This window comes from Ictidomys tridecemlineatus, chromosome 2, assembly GCF_052094955.1.
Source record: "Ictidomys tridecemlineatus isolate mIctTri1 chromosome 2, mIctTri1.hap1, whole genome shotgun sequence".
In the NCBI taxonomy this organism is placed as follows: Eukaryota; Metazoa; Chordata; class Mammalia; order Rodentia; family Sciuridae; genus Ictidomys; species Ictidomys tridecemlineatus.
The window spans coordinates 164,883,497-164,894,738 of NC_135478.1; positions in this window are offsets into that span (position 1 = coordinate 164,883,497).

Consider the following 11,242-nt stretch of genomic DNA (forward strand, 5'->3'; position numbering starts at 1 on the left):
TGTCCACTGGTTATGTCCAGTGACATAATGTGTACTTGCAACAGGACATGTTCTTTGTGCTCTGCTCCCTATCAATTGTAAGCAGTCATTGTTAAGTGTGCCTAATGCTAGTGCTCCTTACAGCTCCTTATCAATTGCAATCAGACATGAGAAAGCATGCCTATCACTGCTGTCCCTTTTGGCCAGCAACTTAATGAGTCCTAGCATTAAGTCCCAACAAGTCCATGGCAGATGCTCCTTACAATGGAGAAAGTGCTTCTATGAGTATTATTGGTCTTGCACCCAGGAACAGAGCCACCACCTGCAGTTGTCTTGCTTTCATTCAAGAAAAAGTCTCCAATACTTGTACTAAGGGACAGTGATAACTGCCTTCCCTTGGGGTCCATGAGGATGGCATACCTCCATCATCTACCCCTAGTAGGGCTAGGAGGACTTGCAGCCAACACCATCTCCTACTTCAATATCTATTGTGATGGGCAAAGATGCAAATTATGCAGTTGATGGGGATAAATAAAGAATCTCCACACACTTCTGCCCTTTCAATGCTTTATTCACTCAAATAACTCAATATGCTTTCACTCTATAAGTTCTTTTTAAAAAAATTTATTTATTTTATTCATTTTAGTTGTTGACAGACCTTTATTTTTTATTTATATCTGGTGCTGAGAATTGAACCCTGTGTCTCACACATTCAAGGCAAGTGCTCTGCCAGTGAGCCCCAACCCCAACCCCATCACTCTATAGGTTCTTAATCAAGAAAATGACAATCCTAATGCTAGGCACTACAATAGACATAATCAATCCACAGCAAACAATTCTAAATTAATTCTAAAACTGCAAACACTCTTAACCATGACAGGCTCATGACAGACATTCCCTCTACATTGAAAGGAAAGTGACCACAACACTCAGAACAACCAAGAGGTATTTATTGCAGCAGTGCAACAGAGGAGAAAAGAAAGAGAGAGAGAGAGAGAGAGAGAGAGAGAGAGAGAGAGAGAGAGAACACAAGAGAGAGATAGAGAAAGCAAGAGAGAGAGAGCAAGAGAGAGAGCAAGAGACAGAGAGGCCCAGTAGGAGGGAGTTTTTCTAGCCCAAATCTAATAAGGTCTCTGGTCTGCAAGCTGCCTTGTTGGCACAAGGGGGGTTAAGTGTTTGGCCTTGAGCAGGGGGTTGAGTGTTCAGCCTTGGGCGGGGGGCTTGGGTGTTTGGGCTTGAAGCAAATAGTTGATTAAGAATCAGACAGAGGGTTTGAGTGGCCAGGTCATCCTACAGCTAACTTTGTTTGGCATGCCCTGCAGACAGCTGACTCAGCCTGTCCTGCACCTAACATACATGCCAAGCTCAAGTGTCAGATCTAAATTCCCAAGCCTTAGGCTCTAAGTTCATCAAATGCACACACACTCAGGCTGTGGTGATCAGGTCAGGGAGTGATGTAGGCGTCTCCTGGGGTGGTACTGATGGACAGTTGAGGAGAGGGTCATAGGGAGAAGTTGCAATTCTCACCAGGGTCAAGATGTGGCTGTAGAGTTTGAGAGTGGTGAAGAAGATGCAGAGGAAAAGGAAAATTATGATTAGAGTTGGGATATCAGTCCAGGGCCTCATCAGACTCTCTAGTATGAGGAAATCAGTGTTGGCTGGCTAAATGTCTGTTCATTTGCTCCAACATTTATACTAAATTTAGGGGCTTCTGATCACCCTTTCAATCCCTGTCAGCTACTACCAGATGTCATTTGCTCTGAGGTTAAATCATCTGATGGTTAAAGTATCAGGTGGTCCCCACCCTGATATTCTTGCCTCTCCCCCTTAGGGGCAAGGGTAACATGACACAGACTTCACTCTAAGTTTGTCAGGTTGGGGAGAAGTGACTGGTTTATGTCAGGGCTATGCCTGAAGATCATATTGGAGGGCTCCTTAGGTGTGCCTGATGGGGCTGCAGGTTTCAAAGTGGAGTTTTAAAATGGGATTGCTTAGGCTAAGGCCTAAGGCCATCCTTACAATACTCAATGCACACAATACTACAGACACCATGAACCCCAAGTGGGGAAAATGACTGATGGGTCTGGACTGGGTCCCAGTGGAGCAGGAGTAAGAGCATATCCAACACCTCTAATTGGGAGAGAGTTGTAAATGAACACAACTTGACTCTGTAGGAGACTTCTTTAATCCTGACCTTTTCTCTCTGAAATGGAGCAATATTTATTGAAATATTGCTTACAACAATTAAAAATATTTACAGGGCTGGGGTTGTGCCTTAGTGATAAAATGCTCTCCTCACATGTGTGAGGCCCTGGGTTCAATCCTCAGCACAACATAAAGATAAATAAAGGCATTAAAATAAATAAAATAAATAAAATATTTATAAATATAAGAAAGGAAATGAAAATTATTTAAAGCTGAGCTAGGGATGTAGTTCATTGGTAGATCACTTGCCTTATTGTAGAAACAAACAAGGCAAGGCACCAAGAGCAGCAGGAAACAGTTTCATTTGGCTGCAGCCAGATTCAGAGGGCACAGCTTTTGCTATAATCAATTAATCTCCTAAACCTCGAGTTCAGGTAGTTTCAGAGTTTCATACCCAGCATGTAAGGGGAGGGGCTCTGAAGTTCACAGTCTGCAGAAGTTCACATAAAAGCAGCTTTTTCTTTCCCTGTTTTGGGCAAGTTAGCCCTTCAAGTTAGGACAACACCTGAGAAGGAGAGACCTTCTTCTCCCCTTTTTATCCTCCCCCTGCCATTTGTTACCATGAAGCCCAGTTGGTAACTTATCTTAAAAATGTAGATATCTCTTTGCATCCTCAGCTCAAGGCCAAAGCTCTGTTTGCACATTTCTACAAATTTATATACTGGATATGTTTGTGAAAAATTAATAAGAGGGTGTCCAGCATCTGGAGTGCTGTTTTTTTCTCAGCCAGAGACCAAGTAAAACAGGGCAATACAAAAATAGGAAGTTTATCTACATTGAACTATTTTGTAGAGACTCTTTGCTATAGTCTAAAAACAGCCATGGTGAAGATTTCTGGAAAAGCCCAAGTAAGATTTTTCTGTGAAGAAAGGGGGTGCTACTCCAGCCTAGAATTCACAAAATGTTGGGTTCAATCTTTAGCAAAGAAAAAAAATTCATAGTACTGAAGTCAATGGCTGTATGTTTACCTTTGATGTTTCAAGAGCCTCATGATGATCCTATCGTTTGTTGAAATATATGGACTTTCCTAGGTGTGATGGCACAGGCCTGCCATCCCAGTTACTCAAGATTGCAAGTTTGAGGTCAACCTTAGGAGCTTAGCTAGACCCTCAGCAATTAGGGAGACCTTGTCTCAAAATAACATTAAAAGGAGATGGGGTTGTGGTTCAGTGGCAGAGCACTTGCCTAGCATGTGTGAGGCACTGGGTTTGATTCTCAACACCACATATAAATAAATGAATAAGATAAATGTTCATCAGCATCAATAAAAATATTAAAAATATAATAACATAAAAAGGATTTTGGGGCCAGCAAGGTGGTTCATGCCTCTAATTCCAGCAGCTCAGGAAAATCACTAGTTCAAAGCCAGCCTCAGCAATGCTGAGTCACTAAGCAACTCAGTGAGACCCTGTCTCCAAATAAAATACAAATATGGCTGGGGATTTGGCTCAGTGGTTGAGTGCCCCTGAATTCAATCCCCAATACCAAAAATAAATAAAAAATAAATATAAATTTTAAAAAATTCTGGGGAGTGACTGTGGATATGGGTTCAATTCTTGGAAACTTGGGTTCAATTATTGGAACCTCTCACCTTGCTCTACTTCAGAAGTATTCAATCTGAGGTCAAATAAATAAAATATTTAGTCACCAAAGTAATAGATTAAATAATTCAAGTAATTTCCTTATTAGCAGAGACAGAATATTGATGAGCCTAAAAACATCTTTGTTATTATTATATGCTTATTAAAGACAGCTATGTTATTTTGTTTGGCATTAAATATATCTCTAGCCAGGCATGGTGACACATGTCTGAAATCCCATCTACACAGTGAGCTGAAGTAGGAGGATTATAAATTTGAGGACTGCCTGGACAGCATAGGGAGAAAAAAATGTGTATACCTTAATACAAAAAGATATGAATATATTAAGATTTATCTGAATAGTTACAAAAAAGTTTGAAGAGAATGACAAAGTTGAATATTTATGCAGCTGGTTGAGGTTACAGAGGATCCCAAATTGTACAGAATCAACTTGATTAATAGTAGAATGGTTTAAATGCAGCAGGGATATGCAGTGGGTATTAATATAACTTCTAGATAGAGATAGGCTAACTCAACCTCAATTCTGCTACACATTAGCTATGTCACTTTGGACAAATTATTTAAGCATTCTGGGTTTCAGGTTTCCTCATCTGTAACCTGAATCTCTATTCTTCATATAGGATTCTGGGAGAATGAAAAGCAATGATGTGTTCAAAGTACTAAATTTGGAAACAGGCACACAGTAAGTTTGCAGTGAATATTCATTATCATAGCTTTGTTTAATAAATAGTTACTTTGTGCATTCTCTAGGCACTATTCTAATTCACCAAGAATTTGTGTGCTAGACACTATTTTAAAATGGTGCAGAAATTAATTCATTTGATCCTCGTAACTGGCCTATGGGATGATGATCTTCATCATCACCTCTCATAGATAAGGAAATTAAAGTCCAGAGGTTAAGTAACTTCCTTGAGACAACACAGTCAATAAGAGTAAGAGCCAGGAATTCAAATTCAACCAATCAACTTCCACCAATTGTTCTTTCCCCACATCTTGCATGGCACTGGGGATTGAATGCAGGAACACTGTACCCTTGAGCTACAACCCCAGGCTCTTTAAATTTTGAAACAGAGGCTCTCTAAATTGCCTAGTCTGGTCTTGAACTCAACCTACATAATAGTTGGGACCATAGGAAAGCATCAACCTCTATGTCTGGCCACAGGGCATACTCTCAACTAAATCAGGCTTCATCATCATCCTTGCCTTCATCGTCATCATCATCATCTTGAACCATAGGTGAGGCATGAGGCATTAATGTGTACATATTAATTTATTATTAAAGTTTTGTTTATACAACAAATGTTTTCATAAAATGTGTACATCACTCAGGTAACCTAAATTATATTTTAAGTAAAAATTTTGACTTGCAAATGAAAAAGTACATATGGAATCATTCTAAAAGGTTAAAAAAATTGTTAGGTTAAAAACTATAAGAAGGGATGGGGTTATAGCTCAGTGGTAGAATGCTTGCCTAGCATGTGTGAGGAACTGTGTTGAATCCTCTGCACCAAATAAACAAATGAATAAATGAAATAAAGGTAATTGTGTCCATCTACAGCTAAAAATATTTTAAAAAAACTTTAAGTAAACTTAGGGCTCATTCCTTTTCGGTTTATTTGTTTGTTTGTACTGAGGACTTAACCCAGGGATCTTTGTCATTGAACTACATCCCCTGCCTTTTTGATTTTTTATTCTGGGACACCAATATTAAGTTGCTTCAGGCTTTGCTAAGTTTCTGAGGCTGGTCTTGACCTTGAAATCCTCCTGTCGCAGTTTCCCAAATCACTGGGATTACAGGCATGTGCCACTGGGCCCACCTACTTTATCTTCTTATAAATTTGCTACCAAAATTGTTTCATTAATAATTCCAACTCATGCCAGGCCCAGTGGAACATGCCTGTAACCCCAGTGGCATATGTCTGTATTCCCAATGATTGGGAGGATGAGAGAGGAGAATCACTACTTTGAGACCTCCCCCAGAAATTAGCCAGGACCTGAGCAATTTATCAAGACACTGTCACAAAATTTAAAAATAAAAAAGGGTTGGGCATGTTGGGGCTATAGCTCATCAGTAGAGGGCTTGCCTCATACATGCAAGACACTGGGTTTGATCCTCAGCACCACATAAAAATAAATAAAGATATTGTGTCCATCTACAAATAAAAAATAAAAATTTAAAAAAGGTGGGGGAGTGCTGGGGATGTGTCTCCATGGTTAAGTGCCCTGAGTTTAATCCCCAGTACTAAAAGAAAAAATAAAGAAAGAAATGAGAAGAAATAATTTCTACTTGCTCTCAAGTTTATAAAATTCTTGAGAGCCACAACTGCTGAGGGCCATTGTCAAGTAGGAATGACGCATCGAAATTTCCTTGCCAAGCGTACCCCATGCTGCTTAGAGGACATTCGATGGGACATTGCATGCATGCTTTAATAAGGTGACCTTGTTCAAGGACCAAGGCGGATCCGGGTTTAGAGTTGATCAGGTTTGAGGAAGTAACCAGCTCCTTGAGGTTAAGGCGTTGCCAGTTTAAGACAATGGGTTTTAGGGAAGTTGGAGATTGAAGGTTATTGCTGGGATTAGGGTGTTCCTGCTGCTTGTTCCCATTGAGTTCTGTGAGATTAAAATGGGATTTGGAGATAGCCTCTGTGGAGTAGGTGAATTATTCGGGTAGACGGCAGAACGCGATTGCCCCTGGACCTGTGTGGAGGCGGTGTGAGAGCGGGAATAAAGAATTGCTGTTTGAACCTACAAAGGTGTGTGGTGGCTCCTGATTCTGGTGCCAAGCCGAGACATTGGCCTTGGCAACAACCAAGTCAAGATCGCACCTGGCATTTTGCCAGAAGGAGTGGTTGAGAGGTAACACGATCGAGCCATTAAGATGATGATAATTAAGTTAAGCTGTGTATAATTATTAAGATAATGACTAATTGCTGTAACTGGATAATGCTAAATTGAAACAAGCTGTGTATTCAGTTGTGTATATAAACCTCTGCTGTCTAGCAATAAGGCGGCTCCTGCTACGTTGGGTGCCCGCTACTTTTGAGTTCCTGTTGAGTTCTTGTTGAGTTACAGAAGGGTTCCCATGGGGTTCAGGCAATAAAGTAGTTCCTGTTTGAACCTACAAGTGGCACGTGACCTCCCGGTTATTTTGTGCCCAGCCAGACTGCGGCATAAAATGACCAAATACAAAGCACTTTATAAGGCATTCTAAAATAACAAAAAAATATAGAAATATAAGCTACAATTATCTTCCATTTATACCCCAACAGAAGCAGAGCAGTCTTTATTTGTGTCCATCATAAATGGACACAAAGAAGAGTATGACTCCATATTAAGACATTATGGAAGGATATTAATATGAAATTAATTAATAATCCACATTTAAACTTATTGTGTAAATGGAACGATTACTGGGATATTGCCATTACTTTAAACACTTTGGTGTTTTTCCATATTATACATATCCTTGGAAAAAAATCTTAAAGCCTGGGGCTGTGGTTGTGGCTCAGTGGTAGAGTGCTTGCCTCACATGTGTGACTGGGTTCAATTCTCAGCACCACATATAAATAAATGAATAAAATAAAGGTCCATCAACACTAAAAATATATATTTTTAAAAATCTTAAAGCTTATATAATAATATTCAGTCCATGTTGATTGTCCCTGGGGAAATGTGATTACCACTCTGACAGGGACTTAAATTTTCTTGAATATCTCTCTCTCTCTTTTTTAAAACTAGATCAAATAATGATACAAAGAAATATCACCAGACATAATTTGACCAGAGGGACAATGAAGAATTCAATTTCTGGGACGGGGGTTGTGGCTCAGTGGAAGGGTGCTCACCTAGTATGTGTGAGGTTCTGGGTTCAATCCTCAGCATCTCATGCAAATAAACAAATAAAATAAAGGTATTGTGTCCAACTATGATTAAAATTAAAAAAAAATAAATTTCTGTGCATTGTAGTGGTAACCACCTGTAATTTCAAAATAAAAAGGACTGGGATGTAGCTCAGTGATAGAGTGCTTGCTAGCAAGTGGAGGCATTGATTTTGATCCCCAGAACAAAATAAATAAATAAATAAAAGTTATAATTTCAAAAGTTCCAGGCACAAATTTAGTAACTTATTTACATTATTGGGTATCTAAGGAACCAAAATATTGTCCGGAGCTTCTCATGGTCCACATTTTGGACTTGATATTCTTTTTTTTTACTTAATTTTTATTTTTAGTGGACAAAATATCTTTATTTTATTTATCTACTTTTATGTCATGCTGAGGATTAAACTCAATGCCTCACATGTGCTGGGCAAGCACTCTACCACTGAGCCACAACACTAGTCCTGTACCTGGTAGTCATCAAGTGATAATGGAATTAGAGGCTGTGCTCATCTGTGATGAGCAGCTTCCCATCCTGACTCCTAAACAGAGCTCCTGCCCTGGAGGAGCCCAGACTGTGATAAGAGGTGGTTGGGATATAGTGTGACACAACTATGTGGCCAGGATACTAGGTCCAACCCCCACTCAAGGCCGTTTATGTAAAGAGTATGACTCCATGTTAAGACATTATGGAAGGATATTAATATAAAATTAATTAATAATCCACATTTAATTTTATTGTGTAAATGGAATGATTACTGGGATATTGTTGTTATTTTAAACACTTGGGTGTTTTTCCATATCATAACTTTATTGCATTCAAGGATGTGATTTCTTCTCTCTCTGTGTCTCTCAGAAATGGAAAAAATACTGGGAGAAAGTGTTATCCTTTGATTTGGTCCTGTACTCCCTCCCACCTTAGGTTACCAAGTAATAAGATCCTGATAAGAATCTCTTAGTTCTTGGAGATGCAAGTCAGTGCTGTCTAGAATAGGCAGAGCTTTTTTTTTTTTAAATAAAAATTTATCTGATCCTAGTTAACAGAGTAAGGAAGACTTTATTGAGGACTATTGTGATAGGTCAAAGTGTTAAGACTTTTGCAGTATGGAAGTTTTTTTTTTTTTGACATTGAGCACAAGTACAGTCAAGAAACAGTCTGGTGGTAATTGTGGATGGAAAATTACTACAACACATTAAGGATAGGGAAGATTCTTTCTAGAATTACTAAGCAAGATGCTTGCTGAAGGCAGGCTAGGGTGATGAGACATCAAGGGTGGGGAGAGTGAAGAATTTGATTAAATATTGAGAGTGATAAAAAGTGAGGGTAGGGAAATTCTGTCTAAACTAGGCTATGGAAAGTAAGGCTTAGTTGAGAAAAGTGCTCAAAATTGATCAGAATGAGTCTCTGTTCAATTCAAATATATAGACAGCATTGAAACAGATCCCCTTTGAAATTAAGAGCAAGTCCTGATCAAGCTCCTGCCAAGGAAGTGAAATTCACACATTCTCTGGCTGCATAGTCAAGCTACATCTGTGTGTGTGTGTGTGTGTGTATATATAATATATATATATATATATATATAATCTCCTGTCTTTTGTTTCTATAAATTGTAACCAGTTTCTTTAGGGCCTGGAGAGAAATAATCTAGATGCTTCTTCCTAGTTTGGATCAACAGACATAAAATTTGTATTTCCTTGCTTCCTTATTTCTTATGCATTGGGGCTGCTGAGTCTTGCCTACAGGGTTGCTGGCCAGGCGGTTATCTGGCTGATTGTCAATAACAGCATCAACACCTAAAATTAAAGCAGAATCTGGCTGGGCCCTGTTGTCTATAATCCTAGTTACTCTAGAGGCTGAGACAGTGGGATCAGGAACTTCAAGGTCATCCTGGGCAACTTGGCAAGACCCTGGCTTGATATAGGAAAAGATGGGCTGGGTAGGTATAGCTCAGTGATAGAACATTTGCCTAGCATGCACAAGGCCCGGGTGGAATCCCCAGTACCACGCGTGTGTTCACACACACACACACACACACACACACACACACACACACCAAAACAACAACAAATCTAAAAAGCAGAATCTGGCTCACTTAGGGCATCAGTTTGAATTGAATTCTTGCCTGTCTTGGAGAAGGGAAGGCAATAATCAAAATTTGTAAGTGCAACATGCACTCCCTTTCCCAAAAGCTTTTAGCTGGTGTGTCACCAGCCACCCCCACACTTGGGTAGAACTCAGGGCATTTCCCATGCTAGGCAAGCACTCTACCACTGAGTTACATCCCCAGTCCTAGTTTTCACCAGCATCAGGGGTCCACTGAACTGTCCTTAAGTCTTGGGGTCTCAGAAGCTCCTCTACATTGTTGAACTCATTGTGAGCCTCCTATTTGTTCTGTACCATCAAGAAGCACCAGGCCCCATGTCCATAATCTGCCACACCTATTTATCCTCCTGACCTTTAGGACTACTAACATGTATATTACTCTCCTAAACCTCTCAACTTCTTATTTAATGGGCTTGACTTTCTCACTGAGTACATGGATTTCTGAAGACATAGTAGGCAGTTCTGAAAGGGTGAATAAACAAAAAACTAGTTAGAGATCTCCCCTCCTCTCCAAAGCACCCCTCCCTCTCCCTTCCAAAAAAAGTGCCCTTATATCCTCCAAAGAAGTAGCCTAAGAGAAGAGATGGCTCTGGATTACAAAGAATCTTTTCTATCTGGTTTTGGAATACCCTGAATGTACCCTCTTCCTCTTCCCCAACACACATGCAGCTTGAGTAGAGGGCAGGGATTATAACGCTTAAGCAATTTCTGGAGTTTTGCACTTCCAAAGACCTTTGAGCTCCTGGTTTGTAGACATGGGTTAGTGGAACTATTTCAGACCTCCTGGAGGGTACCTTAATGTAGTGATTTCTTCAGATAGTTTTAACTTTAACAGATGGAAAAGTGACTCCCTTTGGAGTTGCAATAACCAACTCATTTCAGGGAGTGGTGGAAAGGGATAAGTAATTGTTAGTGTGGAGATGATCATTTTGACATGAATGCAGATACCAGTCTGCCTTCATTCATCTTCAATGTTTAGCATTATTGTAATTCCAGCCACTCCAGAGGCTGAGGCAGGAGGATTGCAAGCTCAAGGATGAAAACTACGCTTATGCCTCAGAGTCTCAGCTGTCTGCCTTATTAAAACTATCCTTATGCCTCAGCTTTGATCTCCTCCTTGTTTGCCCCTTATAGTTCTTTTTTGCCTTTTGGTATTGGGGATCAAATATGCCTCATAATCCTAGGCAAGCACCCTCCCACTGAGCTATGCCCCAGTACCTTAGTAGATCTTAATGTTTGTGTCTCTGTATCATTTAGGAAATGAAATAATTTTATTTTACTAAATTGTGAAAATAAAAGGTTTATTTTAAAATTCAAGTGATGTAGAAAGGTCTCATTAGGAAGTAGTCATGGAAATCATAGTCGACTCCAGTATTAATATTTTCATAATTAATTTGAGAATATCATCCTAGATTTGTGTTTAACATGCACATATAATACATAAATTTACCTGAATGAACTCACATTTTGTTCCC